The sequence below is a fragment of the Poeciliopsis prolifica genome, unplaced genomic scaffold (genome assembly GCF_027474105.1).
Source record: "Poeciliopsis prolifica strain line A6 unplaced genomic scaffold, Auburn_PproV2 SCAFFOLD002, whole genome shotgun sequence".
Classification (NCBI taxonomy): Eukaryota; Metazoa; Chordata; class Actinopteri; order Cyprinodontiformes; family Poeciliidae; genus Poeciliopsis; species Poeciliopsis prolifica.
In genome coordinates, this window is record NW_026562377.1 from 10221461 (window position 1) to 10235765 (window position 14305).

At 37.0% G+C, this 14305-nt stretch overlaps 1 protein-coding gene across 6 annotated transcripts in view; it reads left to right on the top strand.

Moving 5' to 3' along the window:
- Positions 1-14305, top strand: part of ptprsa (protein tyrosine phosphatase receptor type Sa) — a 239569-nt gene that overhangs the window by 33701 nt on the left and 191563 nt on the right. The window lies entirely within an intron of this gene.

Genomic DNA, 14305 nt, shown 5'->3' on the forward strand with positions numbered 1-14305 from the left:
CTTTTTGTTTATATTATTTTCCACAATCCTTGTTCTTTCTTTCTTTTTTTGGTGTTCTCTTTTGTGGGTCAAGGATTTGATAGAAAACAGCAATTTTCCAATGAACAAATGGTTATTGATGCCACTATTGGATAAGGAAATAAATTAGCACTGACTCAACGCTTGATTTTTTGGAATATGCTTACTAATTCTTTATTAAAAAACAGATTTTAATTCTATCATCATTCTATCTTCTGACAATTTTGATATAGTGTTCTTGATTTGTTCCCTCATAATATTTAGGTTTCTGACTGGATTTCTTTCACTGCACTTTTTGCAGTGATCACCTTTATTTTCATCTTAAAAGTCATATGATCAACTGAGCAGTCATGTTTACTTCCAGAAATTGCGTACATACAATACTGTGGAAAAATCTGCAACTTAGACTTTCTAGAAACCATCCCAAGTGGTCATGAGTGACATTTCTAAGTTATTTTTTTCAAAGGCGTATACTTAGTTAAAAGCTAAAAGAAAGAGCCAAACTATTGTGATTGTCTACAGAAAAAAATTGAAAATAATCTGTCTTCTTTGAAGCAAAATATAACAAATAGAGGGATAACTTAAGAGCTATCCATAGAATCCCCCAGAGCTAATGCTTCACTTTTAGCAGTAAAACTGATATATGTATTTGAAAGCCTTTTAGATGTCACTTGAAGAGTTTTGATGTCTATTTATTCTTTGTCAGAACACAGCATTTCCATATCTTATTCTAAAATGCTATTCTTTTCTTGCAAGCACGTCCTGTTTGTGCTCATCGAGGGTGTGATATCATATCACATAATAGAATCTGATAGAGGTGGGCAACAGGAGGACATAGGGAGATGTATTGGTTGTTAGACGGTGGAGAGCGGAGCCCATTTGTCAAGACTTTATCAGTTGTATCCCGGAATTTGTCAGAGTCAATAGCAAGAATCGCTGTGAATTGATGGACGAGTCTCTAACATAAGGCATTCATACCAACGAATCACTTCATACATAAAGAGACAAATAAATAGATACACTGGTTTAACCCCATGCAGGTTTCTTCTCTACTTGTTCCAGAGCATCAAATAAAACTTATTACAAAAAGATAACTTAGGAATATTCTATATGTTTGGGAAAAATTGCATTTGGCCTTTTTTTCCTGTATGAAAAAGCAATTAGCCCCTAAACAGAATACATTGATGTGTCATCCTTGCCACCTCTGCTGCTGCCCCAGACATAATATTGTTTTAAGTGTACTCTTAGTAAACATTGGGAGATCTACATCTCTAAATTGAACAACAAACATGTGTTTAGGAGGGGAGCAAAGAAAAACAAGCCACACAAGGATGTTTGTGTTTTACTTAACCATCTAAAAAAGGCTTGATGAGATTCTGGGATCAATACATCTCAAGGGAGTAGGGAAAAAATCAAAATTGGGTTCTCTGTTTACTTCTCAATTTCTTTCCCATACCTTCCTATAACTTCTCAGTTTGTGCAGATGCCTTGCTTTCTACCTTCAACTAAGTTGTGAACCTTGCAGCACCTGACTATGATATAATGATGCCTGTTGCAAGAGAAAATGCCTCTTGGGACGGGGAAGCAAAGCTTTGGTTTCTGTATGTGTAGGTCAGCTGACAGCATGGGATGGCTGGGAGCCTGGGTTTGCTCTTGGCTGGAGATTCAAGGTTCTAGTTGAAATCAGCAAGGTGTGCCAAGTATCACAGCTGTACGCTTTAATCGATGACCTGGCTACCAGAAAGCTGGGATCAATGCTGCCCTCCCTGTTCACACTGCAGGCCTCTCTTGTTTTTCTCATGGACATGTGCTACAGTCGTTTTTTTTCTTTGTGCTGCCTAGGTGGTGAGATTAGTTACAACCTAATTTTGAAGGACAGATGGAGACAGATTAGTACACTGAATGCGTTTATTTGATGGCGCCGACCACCTCCCTATTTTTATTTATTTATTTATTTATTTTTTTGGGGAATATATATTTTTCAGGGCTTAACCATGTGGTCACAGGCTTAAAAACTGGAAGCACCTGGTCTGTCGGATTTGATCCCTTATTACCGAGTCAGAAGAACATGGCACAGCGAGAGCTAATTTCCATGAGTTTTAAAGGCAGTCAGGCTCATGGCGTATTTAAATCCTTGCAAGAAAAACACATCCCATGTAAATTACTAAATTATTGTTTTATCACAGCAGAGTGCTTTCTTTCAAAAGCCATCTAAAATCTGTATGGTTAATGACAGACTTCAAGGTTTTGTTCATATTCATACAGCACCTTGATCTTTTTCACATTTTGTCAAGTTACAACCACAGATTTGAAGTGGAAGAAGAAAGGCACACTGCTTGTTAAAAGAATTTGCAAATAAAAATATAATAAGTGCTGCATGTTTTGTTATTCATCCATCTTCATTTTGAATGGTGATGGTTCATTTCTAAATAGCATCCTAGTGTGTGTAATTTACTATCAGTAGAAATACAGCTGCTCTCTGAAGGCCTCAGAGTTTTGTTGGAGAACAAATCTCAAACAAATTAGTGAACAAAGAGCATAATGCCAAAGACCACACTAAAAAAAGTAATTTTAAAGTTGTGGAGAAGCAGGGTTAGATCACAAAGCAATAGTCCAAACATTGAGCATCTCATGGAGCACTGTTTAATGTGTAATTTGAAATCAGAAAAATTGGATTGGATTCGTTATTTAGATACATGCGGTCCTCAAAACATAAATAGTTTTATTGGCTCACAGTGAATTATGAGACATAAACAAAATGTGCATCATTGTCAGTTTTGTATTATAGAACACCAAGGCTACAAAGTGTTTTTGTTGATTTCCTTTTCAAAATTTCAACATGAGCCAAATTATTCAGTCAAAGCATTATTTATCCCCTGGAGTAATATTAATGGACTTAACTAAGTCAATTTGTTTGTGAGTGATTGGTAGTCAAATTTATCCAGAAGAGTTCTGAGTCCAAATGGCAAGTTTTGAGCAAAATAAGATTTAGATCTAAGTCTCCTTTGGCCTCTGAGATCTTTTGGCAAATGGAGAGCTCCACAGTAGACAGAGGGGTTGTGGGAACGCTGTCTCTCTGGTCTCAATCCTAATTCTGCTGCCCGGCTCAGTCGGATAAAGAGGCCACCGGCACTGCCTCCAGTGTTTCAAGTCTGATTAATCTTCTGATTAGGTTAATCCAGCAATGCTTCATGGAGGAAAGCCATCCCCCTCTGGAAAGTCTCCTATTCCAAAAGTTCTTTTATACTGTTTGAGGTTCTCATTCAGTTTTTCTCTTGTAATCTTTTGACGGGGGTTAAAGGTGTTGATCTTCATCACATGCCTCACCTCATGCTAAGCTAAAAGTTACACAAAGTGGACATCACATCCTGTTTTGGTCATTATTGAATTATGCCTGGCTTTGATTTCAGTTACTTTTCAACTAGTTAAGTTCCTGTGAGACAAACAGTTTGTAAAACCTGGGTTCGATACAGGGCTTTGGTTATTGTGCAAGGAGACAAAGGTTAATGAAAGTCAGTTTGATGAGAATGCTTTACTACATGCCACTGGAAGATACAATAGGACCCTTTTCCTGATTTATCACCAGAGTCGGACAATGAATAGAAGATGTTAATGAAGGTCAAGCGACAAAATGCTGTCTCTGAGTTCATAGTGAGGTTGAGTCTATTAAATACCCCCCACCAACACATATAATCTCTTTTCTGACGCACACATATACACATTCACAAACACAAACCCATTTACATAGCCCTTTGCTGCTTAATGATTAGAGAAAATTTACTCCATATTGTCTCCTGTTCTATTGGATAATGTTTTTGTTGAGTTTCTGCTTAATTAGCCTTTTTGCTCTCTACCCTTTCCTAAAACACACAATAAATAAAATGTGCAAAGCACATATGCAATCCTCTGGTGTATTCAATAGCCCATTTATTTCTACTAATCAAGCATTAGAGATTGCTGGTAATCCTGCTTCCTTTGGCACGCTGCCTTTGTTTTCATGAGGAAAGTAGAATTGTTTAGCTTGATAATTGATTTGAGGGTAATTTAAATAATGATGATTATTTGGACATTTTGTGTTATTTCACTGTGGAACATTTGCTTAAGCTTAAGATAAAATGTGCAAAATCCGAACACAAATCCAGACTTAAAGGCAGAGAACAGGAATACAACAGCAGAATTTGTTTAGTTCAACTTAAATTTAAAAAATGTTAAATTAAACAAACTTTAGAAATATCTGCCATGAACTGATTTTGAACTTGTGTATTTTATATTTGAAAATGAACATTAAGGACCGACACCACTGGAAACAAAAACACATATTGGAATTAACCATCAAAATGAGAAGAAAAACAACAATCACATAAGAAAATATCTACATCAATTCAGAAGCAATTAGACTATAACCCTGCATTCATAAAAATGACTTAAATTTATTGAAATACACATTATTTTATTTGATCTTTTCACAGTTTTAGCAGGGTAAACTTTGGTATCTGGACACTTTGTCACAAAGGTTTTAGGTGGAAGTTAGAACCACAGCTTTGCCCAGTTGGTAACTTCACAGCTATAGCATATTCTCTCCAACCTCAGGTCACTCTGCCTTCTCCTCCTTGAATGCAGCGCCCACGGCAACAAGCATCACTTCTAAGTGGTAGTGTGACACAACTGTGGTTAGATATCGGCACTTGTAACCACTCCGCTTCAAGTTACACTGGGAGCCAACCTAAAAGGGCTTAAATTTTTAATTTGTGCTGGAGAACAGAGATCACATCTAGGGAGTATAGCATATCTGTAATTTATTTAACAGTCCCACAGAGGACAAGTTATTTTGGAGACAGAAAGCGAGGATCCAAGCATCCGGGTGGCTTTCATTTGTTTTATCTTTCTCTTGCTTGCTCTCTCGCTTTACTCAGGGGGCTTGTAGGTAGACTTCAATCTGAAGTGACCTACTCTTGGATGTTGAGGGGCATTGGAAATGATTGTTGGTTTATTTATTTTACAGGCCACAAGTAAAAAGGAATTAAAAGCCCTGTCTGTCTTGTTTAGAAACTACTTGTTCTTCATCTCTAGGAACAAGAAAATTATTATTTTTTTGATATATTGTTACATTTTGCCCAATTCTTCAGCTGTGTCGGCATATTTAATCTGACTGTCTGAAGATTCCTCGCTTTTGTAGGCATGACATCAAAGCTGTGTCATTCCTAGTTCAAGTGGGCCTGATTTGGTGTAGCCACTGTTCTTTACTTTGAAAGCAGTAACACACATACATGCAACAATCTGCTGTAATTTATTAAAATTACTATCAAATCTGCTACTTATCCACGGTAGTGTGTGCGCATGTGAAAGTAGGGTAAAAGAGGGTGGGGGCAATGAAAGCTGGTGGTGGCACGCTATCATGAAGTTCATCCTTAATGAGTATGGATTAGCAGGGATGATCCAGGCTTTGCAAAACCCCTAGTCCACGGCTGGTGAGTGTTGTGTGTGGGTGTGTTTTTGTTCATGCATACACATGTGTATAAACTGATAGGAGGTGACATCATATCACAATTCAGACTCTCTGAAAATCTTGTTCCAGAATTTTCAGATGTAGTTCATAGCTTTGAAGATGTAGGGCTTTCGTGTGTGCACATATGTATGTAAACATCACAAAGTTTACATGATTGGGAGGGGGAGTGATCTAACCACTCTCCCTCCCAAGAGAGCATTAAAAGCTGATTAATATTCCTCAGCGATAATTCAATTGTTCATGTAATTATTTGCAAGATATCCCCTGGAACAGGTTGATGTTTGCTGAACTCTTTTCACAAAAATTCTCAATGTTGAGAGAACAAACATTCCACAGGAAATGTCTGGTCAGCGCACAGCTGAGAGAGAGATTCAGGGAAGCTTGTGACCAGTTTTAATTTGTATTCTGGATGTTTCAGTCACGTCTGCATGAGGGGGGGATATGAATGGCTAAATCTCCTCGCTCCAATTGCAGCTAGTGAGAAGCTTTTTGAACTTTGGAATTAAACTGGTGAAGCCAATCAAAGGCCAGCAGGTAAAAGACTACAAATACTGAGAAGTCACCAGGCCCACAATAGAGACAATATCCAGAATGGAAAATCTTTGATGTTGTCTAAAGAGAATGGGTGAGCAAGTTCAAGGTGATAAAAGGTAACAGAAGCTGCCACGTGTTACAGCATGAGTATAAGCTCTGACTGCACAAACAGATGTGCAACAGCAGCTACCCCATCAAGTAGGAACAGGAAACTGAGATAACAATTTGCTAAAACTCACCTAAATTGGTTGTCTGGTCTAATTAGTCTCAATTTCAGCTGCAATATTCAGATGTGGCAGCATCATATTTTGGTGCAACCAACATAAAAGCATGAATCCATCTTGATTTGTAATTTTTGTTAAGCTTATTGGTGCTTGTAAAATAGTAGGATATTTTCTTAGCTTGCTTTGGACAGCTTAGTGCCAGTTGAGCATTGTTTAAATGCCATAGCCTACCTGAGTAATGTTGCTGATTGTGTCCGTCCCTGTATGACCACAGTGTATCCATCCTCTGATAAATCTGCAGTAACTGCATGTCAGTATGCATTAAAATTTCTGAGATGTTGTTAAACCTATGAGTCATGGCAATTCTGAAAGCAAAGGGGGTCAAATTTGTTACTAGTAAGGTGTGTCTAATAAAGTGCGCAGTGAGTGTATACTTTACACTTTACTGAGATGAAAAGCTGGGTTCATGTCACTTTGTGCACTGTTGTTTTGGCACTGAAGCTTCTGCTTCTGTAAGTGTAGGCTGATTATGATTTGTTACAATATCAGGAGACCCGGCAAACACTTGCTTAGCATCAGTATGAAGCATTGTTTGTTTTAAAACAAACAATACATTTTTGTAAAATTCTAACCGCACCACAGACGCACCACAGTTGTGACAGAACAGTCAGAGGCTAATTTAAGCAGCAGGGATAAGCATGAGTCCTCAGAGATGATTTATAATAATTAATCCACTGTGTCCAGGTCTCCCTCCCACCCCCTGTCAGTTCAGTGCACAGAGAAAACACACTCCCAACTGTTCCTAACCATTCAGGCTTGGGAACACAGCTGTGACCACCTCGGCGCCTTTCCAATCCAATGTCACAAACGTTCTGATTGAAGGACATTGTAAGGGATTTAGTCTGTCTCTGCCTCTCTCTTTCCATCCCTGTTACACCCTTGCAACTCCACAATAGAATACACACCCTGCTTTATCATGCTCATCATTTCAGAAACCATTAACATGCAGGCCTACAATAACATTATTTATGGAGACGTTAATATTAATATCGACCTGTGTGCTGTCAGGCAAGCTGATTTACTGAGCTTGGGAATGCAGGGCCATGTTGAGGTGGCAGGTGTACTAATTGAATATCAGTCACTGGTTGCCAATAGACACACTCTTGCCACTGACCAAGCACACACAGATCAGCACATAAAAGGGACAAAAAGACTTACACGCCTGGACTCACTCCCATTGCGAGTAATAACTAAGAGCTACTGCCCCTATGGAAGTCTGCATCATAGATTCTTTCAGGCAGCCTTGCATGGTGGTAATTATGACAGAAGATTTTGTGTCAGCATGTAAATATAAATGACTCTGTTATACTTATCTGCTCAAAACAGGCTCTGCTAATGAAGCTTCATTTAGAGAGGTTCCATGCTCAATAAAAGTGGCTTACAAATGTATTCTAACCTCTTTTTGACATTTTGCAATAAACTTTATTGCATTTTGTTTTGGTCACATGTGATAGAACAGCATAAAGGAGTGCATAATTGTGAGGTAAATATCAAATCAAATGTATTTTTAACATATTTTATAATTGGTTAACAATGCAACTTCTAGTTATGCACTCCACAATTTTAGCTTATATGGTGGCTAGAAGAAAGCCATTGCTTCATGAGCCGTAACATTTTGTTATTTGGTCATTTAGAAATTTTGACTCATGTTGTATGAATTCTGTTTTGAGTTAAAGTGTCTTTGGTTTATTAGTCTGGTAGCTGTCATGTATTAGATAGTTAATTAATTTTATGTGTTGAAGAGACATTTTAAACAATTTTTATTAATATTTACCATTCTTTGAAGTCCAGACTCAATCTCATATGGGTAATACTTCATTTGAAGGGGCGTGCATAAGACTGATTTGGCATTGTAAGAGACATGATATAACAATGGTCATGAACATGAAGGAGTCTTTATGAATGTTTACAATTGTCATGAAGTGCCATTTGGTAAATAATGACACTTTTAATGCAAAGTTGCACTAAAAATCCATTAAAAGTGTAAACTTTGCACTATTTGGGGAATGACCCGTTTAGTGCACTAAATTTGCATTAAAAGTCCATTAAAAGTGTGACATATCTTGTGCAATACATACAACATTAAAATTTTGTTGAACTTTGGGTTTAATACCTGAAGTGCTTTTATTCAGGTAAAAAACATGTTAACACTACAAAGATGAGAATATCTACAATCTCGCCCCCAAAAAACACTCAAACTAAATTATTCTTAGAGAAGTGGAAAGGACTTTGTGTGCAACGACTTGTAATTTCAAGAATTACAGAGATGACTGTTACAACTCGCTTCACTTTACTTTTAATATTGGAAATTTATAAATTGCCTTTGTGTTGCTGTCATATAGCTCATTTTCTGAGCATTTGCATTGAAGTAGCTTATAGAACTATTTATGTTGTTTACGTGCACAATGAAAAAACAACATCAAATGATGGATTGGTAAATTTTAGTAGAGTGTGTGTCAGCATGATGTCGGAGTAGTGTGAAAGAAATTTCAGCAATTATGTTATTTAATAAAGTGCTACTTTTATAGAGCTTTAAAAAAAAACCTGACTGCTGCCTGCACTTTTACCAAATAGCTTTCAGTCATAACATAGTAATTTTCACAAGGGTCAGTTTTTCTGTTTCTGTCATTTAGCCAGTGGTTCTGGTCAAGTAGACTTCCTCAGGCCGAATACATTTGTGAAGTTCAGTTTGCTGTAGTGTTGACAGCTACATACTGTAGCTACAATAGGATTCACTCCCTTGCCATATGTACTACATTTTATTTTATATGGACATTTAGTGCTACAAAACAGACTTTTGCTTGGAAACCGATAGTAAAAAAACGTTGTTGAAACAAAGGAACAGTATGCTTTTTGCTGTAGAGGTATATATATATATATATAATCATGTGTAGAAATGACATAATAAATGTCATTATACGATAGTCTACATTAAAATTTACTGTGTAACATCTTCCTGTTTTAGGTAGGTTATGATTATTTCTGTTTGCCTCATACAAGAATCATAAAATGGCTTTTTGTCCCCCACTTTCATCCAAATCAGAACATTACATATGTTTCAATTGCAATCCTTTTAAACATTTTGAAAAAGCCTCAAGTATGACAGCATGACTTTGTAAGCTTCTGATGACGTACTTAACAACAGTGTTAAATGGAGGCACACCTGTGGATGTATTTATTAGCGTCAAACAAATGGCTTTCTCATGAAGCCTGAGAGGACTGTGTCAACTTTAAAGTACAGGGATAGGAGCATCATTCCTCATGGCTGTTTTCCCAGAGGTACTGATGTTCTAAAATTGAAATGAGAAAAAAAAAATTGTGTGAAAATATTGAATCACCATCTTAAGATATCGGCTCGTAAGTCAAAGTTTTAGAATTAATGTGGCTTCTAAATGGCCAGTGATCTAAAGCATTGAAAATATGAATAATGTTTGTAATTCTAAGTACTCTTGATAAAACATTAGTTTTAATGTCAGAAATTATTGTAGTTATCAATATTTAAATGCAATCCATGATCAGTGTTGATAACACATCTCACAGGAAAACAAATGATCATTTAATTAAAACTATAATAATACAATACATTGAAATAACCTTCCTGACTCTAGCTGTGTTTATTCCCCATTGATTTCTGTCCTCTTTCCCTGTTGTCAATCTTTATGTCTCTGCTTGTCGTTTCTTCTTTACTCCATTGCTTCGTATTCTCTCTTTTCTTCTTTCTTCAGTTCTTTCTAACCACCCACAGCGTCTTCCATGATTCTTTAATTTAACTTCCAACCTTCTACTGTCTCCCCCCTATGTTCACTCATCATTTTCTCTTCTGCTTTGCTTTACTCAGCTTTCTTGACGTCTGCTTTCGTCGGCCATCCTCCTGACTTACCTTATCTTGTCCATCACTGTCTTCTCTCTTAATGCTAAGCTAGTCCTCTACCTCCTTTCCGTTTCTCTCATCCGTTTTCTCACCTGACAGATCGCACCCTATTGATTACCAGAGCTTAACATTTCTCTGCCCCCTTCCATTCACACCTCCTCCATAGACAACTCGCACCCATTCTGTTCTCCTTACACTGCGACGAAGATCTATTTTCTACTTTGAGAACAATGCGGAGCGAGGTAGTGGGTGGGTGACAGTAAAGTGAGGACAGGGAGACATCAGGTGCTACCATGGCAACATTATTCTTTTTTCATTATATAAAAAAAAGAATCTTTACTTTTTGTACATGGAGAAGTAACTGTTGACATTTCCATAATCTGTTTGAAATGGTCAGTTTTAAACTTTCATGCTGCAGACCTTTTGAGTGTTGGATAGAAAAGGTCAGTTCTGTGTTTTCCTTGCTTTGCATGCTGTCAGTTTTTTTGTACAATGTTTGCTCAGAGCCTCATGGTCACTCTTATCTGAATGTACCTTGTGTGATCACATTGCTGGAGAGAAACTACATGCGCCGATTTCCGAGCACGCATGTTTTCATTTCCCAATTTGCCATGCACCATGATGCTCGGCCATCTGTCTCAGCACGGTGACTAAATTCAATGCCAGTGTGTTGCAGGGTCAAGAGAAAACAAACCCGTACTGCTTTCCACATGAGAGGAAAATGAATAACTTAACCATTGTTTTTGGTATGGGGAGAAAAGGCAACTCGGCGTGGTCACTGTGCTTTACACCTGCTATGGGGAGGACAGAAAAGATTTCTTCCTTCTTAGAAATTGACACAGAATATGGTTTATCTTCTGTGGTATTTGGCTCACCCTTCATTCCAACTGATTAATGGCGTCTTGCCCAGCAGAGGGAGTGTCTTCTGTGATGGAGGAAGCGGTAGTGCAACAGCGTGTGTGCAGTGAATAAATGCTGTACATTAAACAAATTCTCCGCGCTCATCTTGGCAGCAGGCATGTGGGAGTATTGCAGACATTGGCTGGGTGTTTTGTCTTTTTCTTCTCCAAATAAATCACACAGAAGCTTTATATTTATGAAGTTCTTACACATTTGCTTCTATACAGTCTTTTTTAACCTATTACTGCAATCAGTATAACTGGGAACTATACAGCAGCCAGCTAGTTTAGAATAAAAGATCATGTTGATGGTCAGATATTGAGGTAATAATGTCCACAGAGTCCAGTTTAGGGGAGTTATCTTCAGGCGGTGCCCAGTTCACCAGACAGCAGGTGGAAAGGAAAGAAGTCAATACCATCAGCCACAGATGTAGAGGAGTGAATGGAAGCTGTTATCTCTGAACTGTTAAACATGACATCAAGATGACACATTTATAGACGATATTTTATCACCCATATAGAAGTATTTTCTTCTATGCATTAGATCGTTTTGAAAATGATTTAATATACAGTTCCTTTGTGATGAGTTTTGGGATGAGTTTACATTGTAGTTGAGTACATTATTAATTATTTACATGGGAAATGTCAAAAAGGGAAAGAGGAAAAAATATTTTTTCTGAAGCTCTCTGTGAGTGTTCATGAGCTCTCGGGCAACGCTTTTGATTTTCTTTTGAAACCTCTGTCAGAAATTTTGTGAATAGTACCTGGCCATTTTTTATTTTATTTATTTAATTATTTTTTTATTTTTGACAGGTGAGCTTCTTTCTACTTGGAGTTTCCCAGGACATTTTGAAACTGAGAAATAAACAGAAGCCACTGCATTCAGTGTGTCTTTTTAAAAATGGGCTGGAAGCTTAGCTCACTTCATTGACTGACTTCATGTTAAGCACGTGCTCTGAGGGTGGATCACAAGTTGGATCCACAGAACACAAAAGAAAATATCTATTCTATTTCTAATAAGGTGGCAATTGTTTTAGCAATGCTTTTAGATTGCTCTGTATCTTGATGACAATAAACCTTTTAATAGGCCATCCGTGAGACCTAAACCTGCTAATAACTTTCACTGTGAGGGAGTGAAATTGCTTTGTAAAAAGTAAACAGTTTCTTGGTTACATATGACATTTTTCAGATTTTTTTCTTTGCGTGTTTAACACAACCAGAATACTGTGACAAAATTACATCAGGCACGTTTGTTGGCCAATAATGCTTGGTAACCCCATGGTCCTTGGATTGGCTTTTGATACCTTTAACAGTATAGACAGGAGTCAAGTCCCGCTGGAAAAATCTTCATATTTTCAAATCCCTTTTCAGGAAAAGGAAGCGTGATGCTCTTAAATGTCCTTATAGACGGATGTGTCAGCTGTGGACTTCAGAAAATATAGTGCAAACACCAACATAGTAGATTGCTCCCTAAATAATCACTGACTGTGGAAACCTTACCTTGGATTTCAAGTAACATTAACTTTGTTACTTGTGATAGTAAATTTTAAAATGCAAACTTCAGTTTCACTTGAAAAGAGGAGTTTGAATCTTTGAGTTCTTTATCTCCTTGGCTCCAGCAAGACTCTTCTGATTTGGACTGCACTTCAGGTTTAGCTAGAAAAGCAACATTTTGTAGCCCATATGTAGGGCTACATGTAGCATGTGTAGGGCCTTATGGGTCCATTTGTACAGGCTAGATTCAGTACTCTAGCCTGAAGCTACACGTATAGTTCCCCAAAATTCTTGAGTGGGTGTTGCTTCTCAGTTCTCTCATGTCTGCAGTTTTCCTTATGGCTGGTGCAACTTTTTCTACCACACAATTTCATGTAAAATTGTTTGAGCTGTACATCCAGGGATTAGTTAAATTGCTGTCTCCATATAGAATTAAATTAAATATTCATTAACATAAATAGTTACTTAGAAATCATATTTCCAATGTATTCAATAATTAAGAAGTGATTTTGCGTTTTTGGAATTCAGGGCTGTGGAAAGAGCTTTAGAGGGTGGATGCTCAAGGACTACTTAGAACAAAATTTTAAAACACCTTGTGACAACACAGCCTAGATAAAGCAAGAATCTAACATGAAATTACATATGAGGTGGGAACAATACAAAGTCAAAGTAGACTATGTTTTACCTCATGAATTACAATGCTGCTGTTGAGGAGCACCTGCTCCTTTCTTGCTGTCACTGGTAGAGCTGCAGGGCAGAGTTGTGCTGATTTGAAACTGCAGACATTAAAAAGATTAGGAGAGAATATTGCTGATTAGATAAGTGTTGTGAATTGTGATGTACAATATAAAACATTTAAATTTCTGCTGTGTCACTAAATAAATCCTAATATCTGACTGGTTAACCTTCACAACTGTTTTCTGGGTCATTGAAATTGGACTTATAGTAAGTCAAATGTGAGAACTATGATTAAGACAATGCGTATTGTCAGTATCACTCAGAGATTGGCCACGTCCATTATGGGTATGCATTTTCCCTGAATATGCTTGAAATTCAAAAAGCAAATTATAATATGAAAAAAAATAAATAAATAGAAATAAAAATCATCTTAAATAATTAGCCACAGCTATTTTTGACTTCTTAGGCCCAGTATCATTGCAAGCTACTGGGTTGCAAATCGTGTTATGTTTTCAAATTTTTAGTGTTTTGAAACTTAGCCTTAGTCATCTAAAGATTTATTTCTTTCAAATTCAAATCCAAAAATACTCTATTAATCCCAAAGGCAAACTAAATAAATTCTTCTTCATTGTAATTTTTTCACATGGAGATTCAAAAATCAATATAAATTATATTTTAGCTTGTCTGTCTGAACCGTCTGACAGATTTGTCATTTATTGTTTGGGAAACATGGTAAATTTTTCAAAAATGTTTATTTTTTAAACCATAGACTAAAACAGAAAGTATTCATTTTAAATTGATGCACACTCTGTCAAGCAAAATCATATTTTTATTTTGAAAAACACTTCACAAGGAAAAGACAAGCTGAGCTAACCTTTACCTTCAGATGTGCTCCAGTGGACAGCAACAGAGTCAAAAAGAGAAAGAGAATGCTGACATTACCAAGCATTCAACTTCCAGATGTGTAGTAACTTCCATAAATACAAGGCAAACACTATGAACCCAGTTCTTTACATTATTG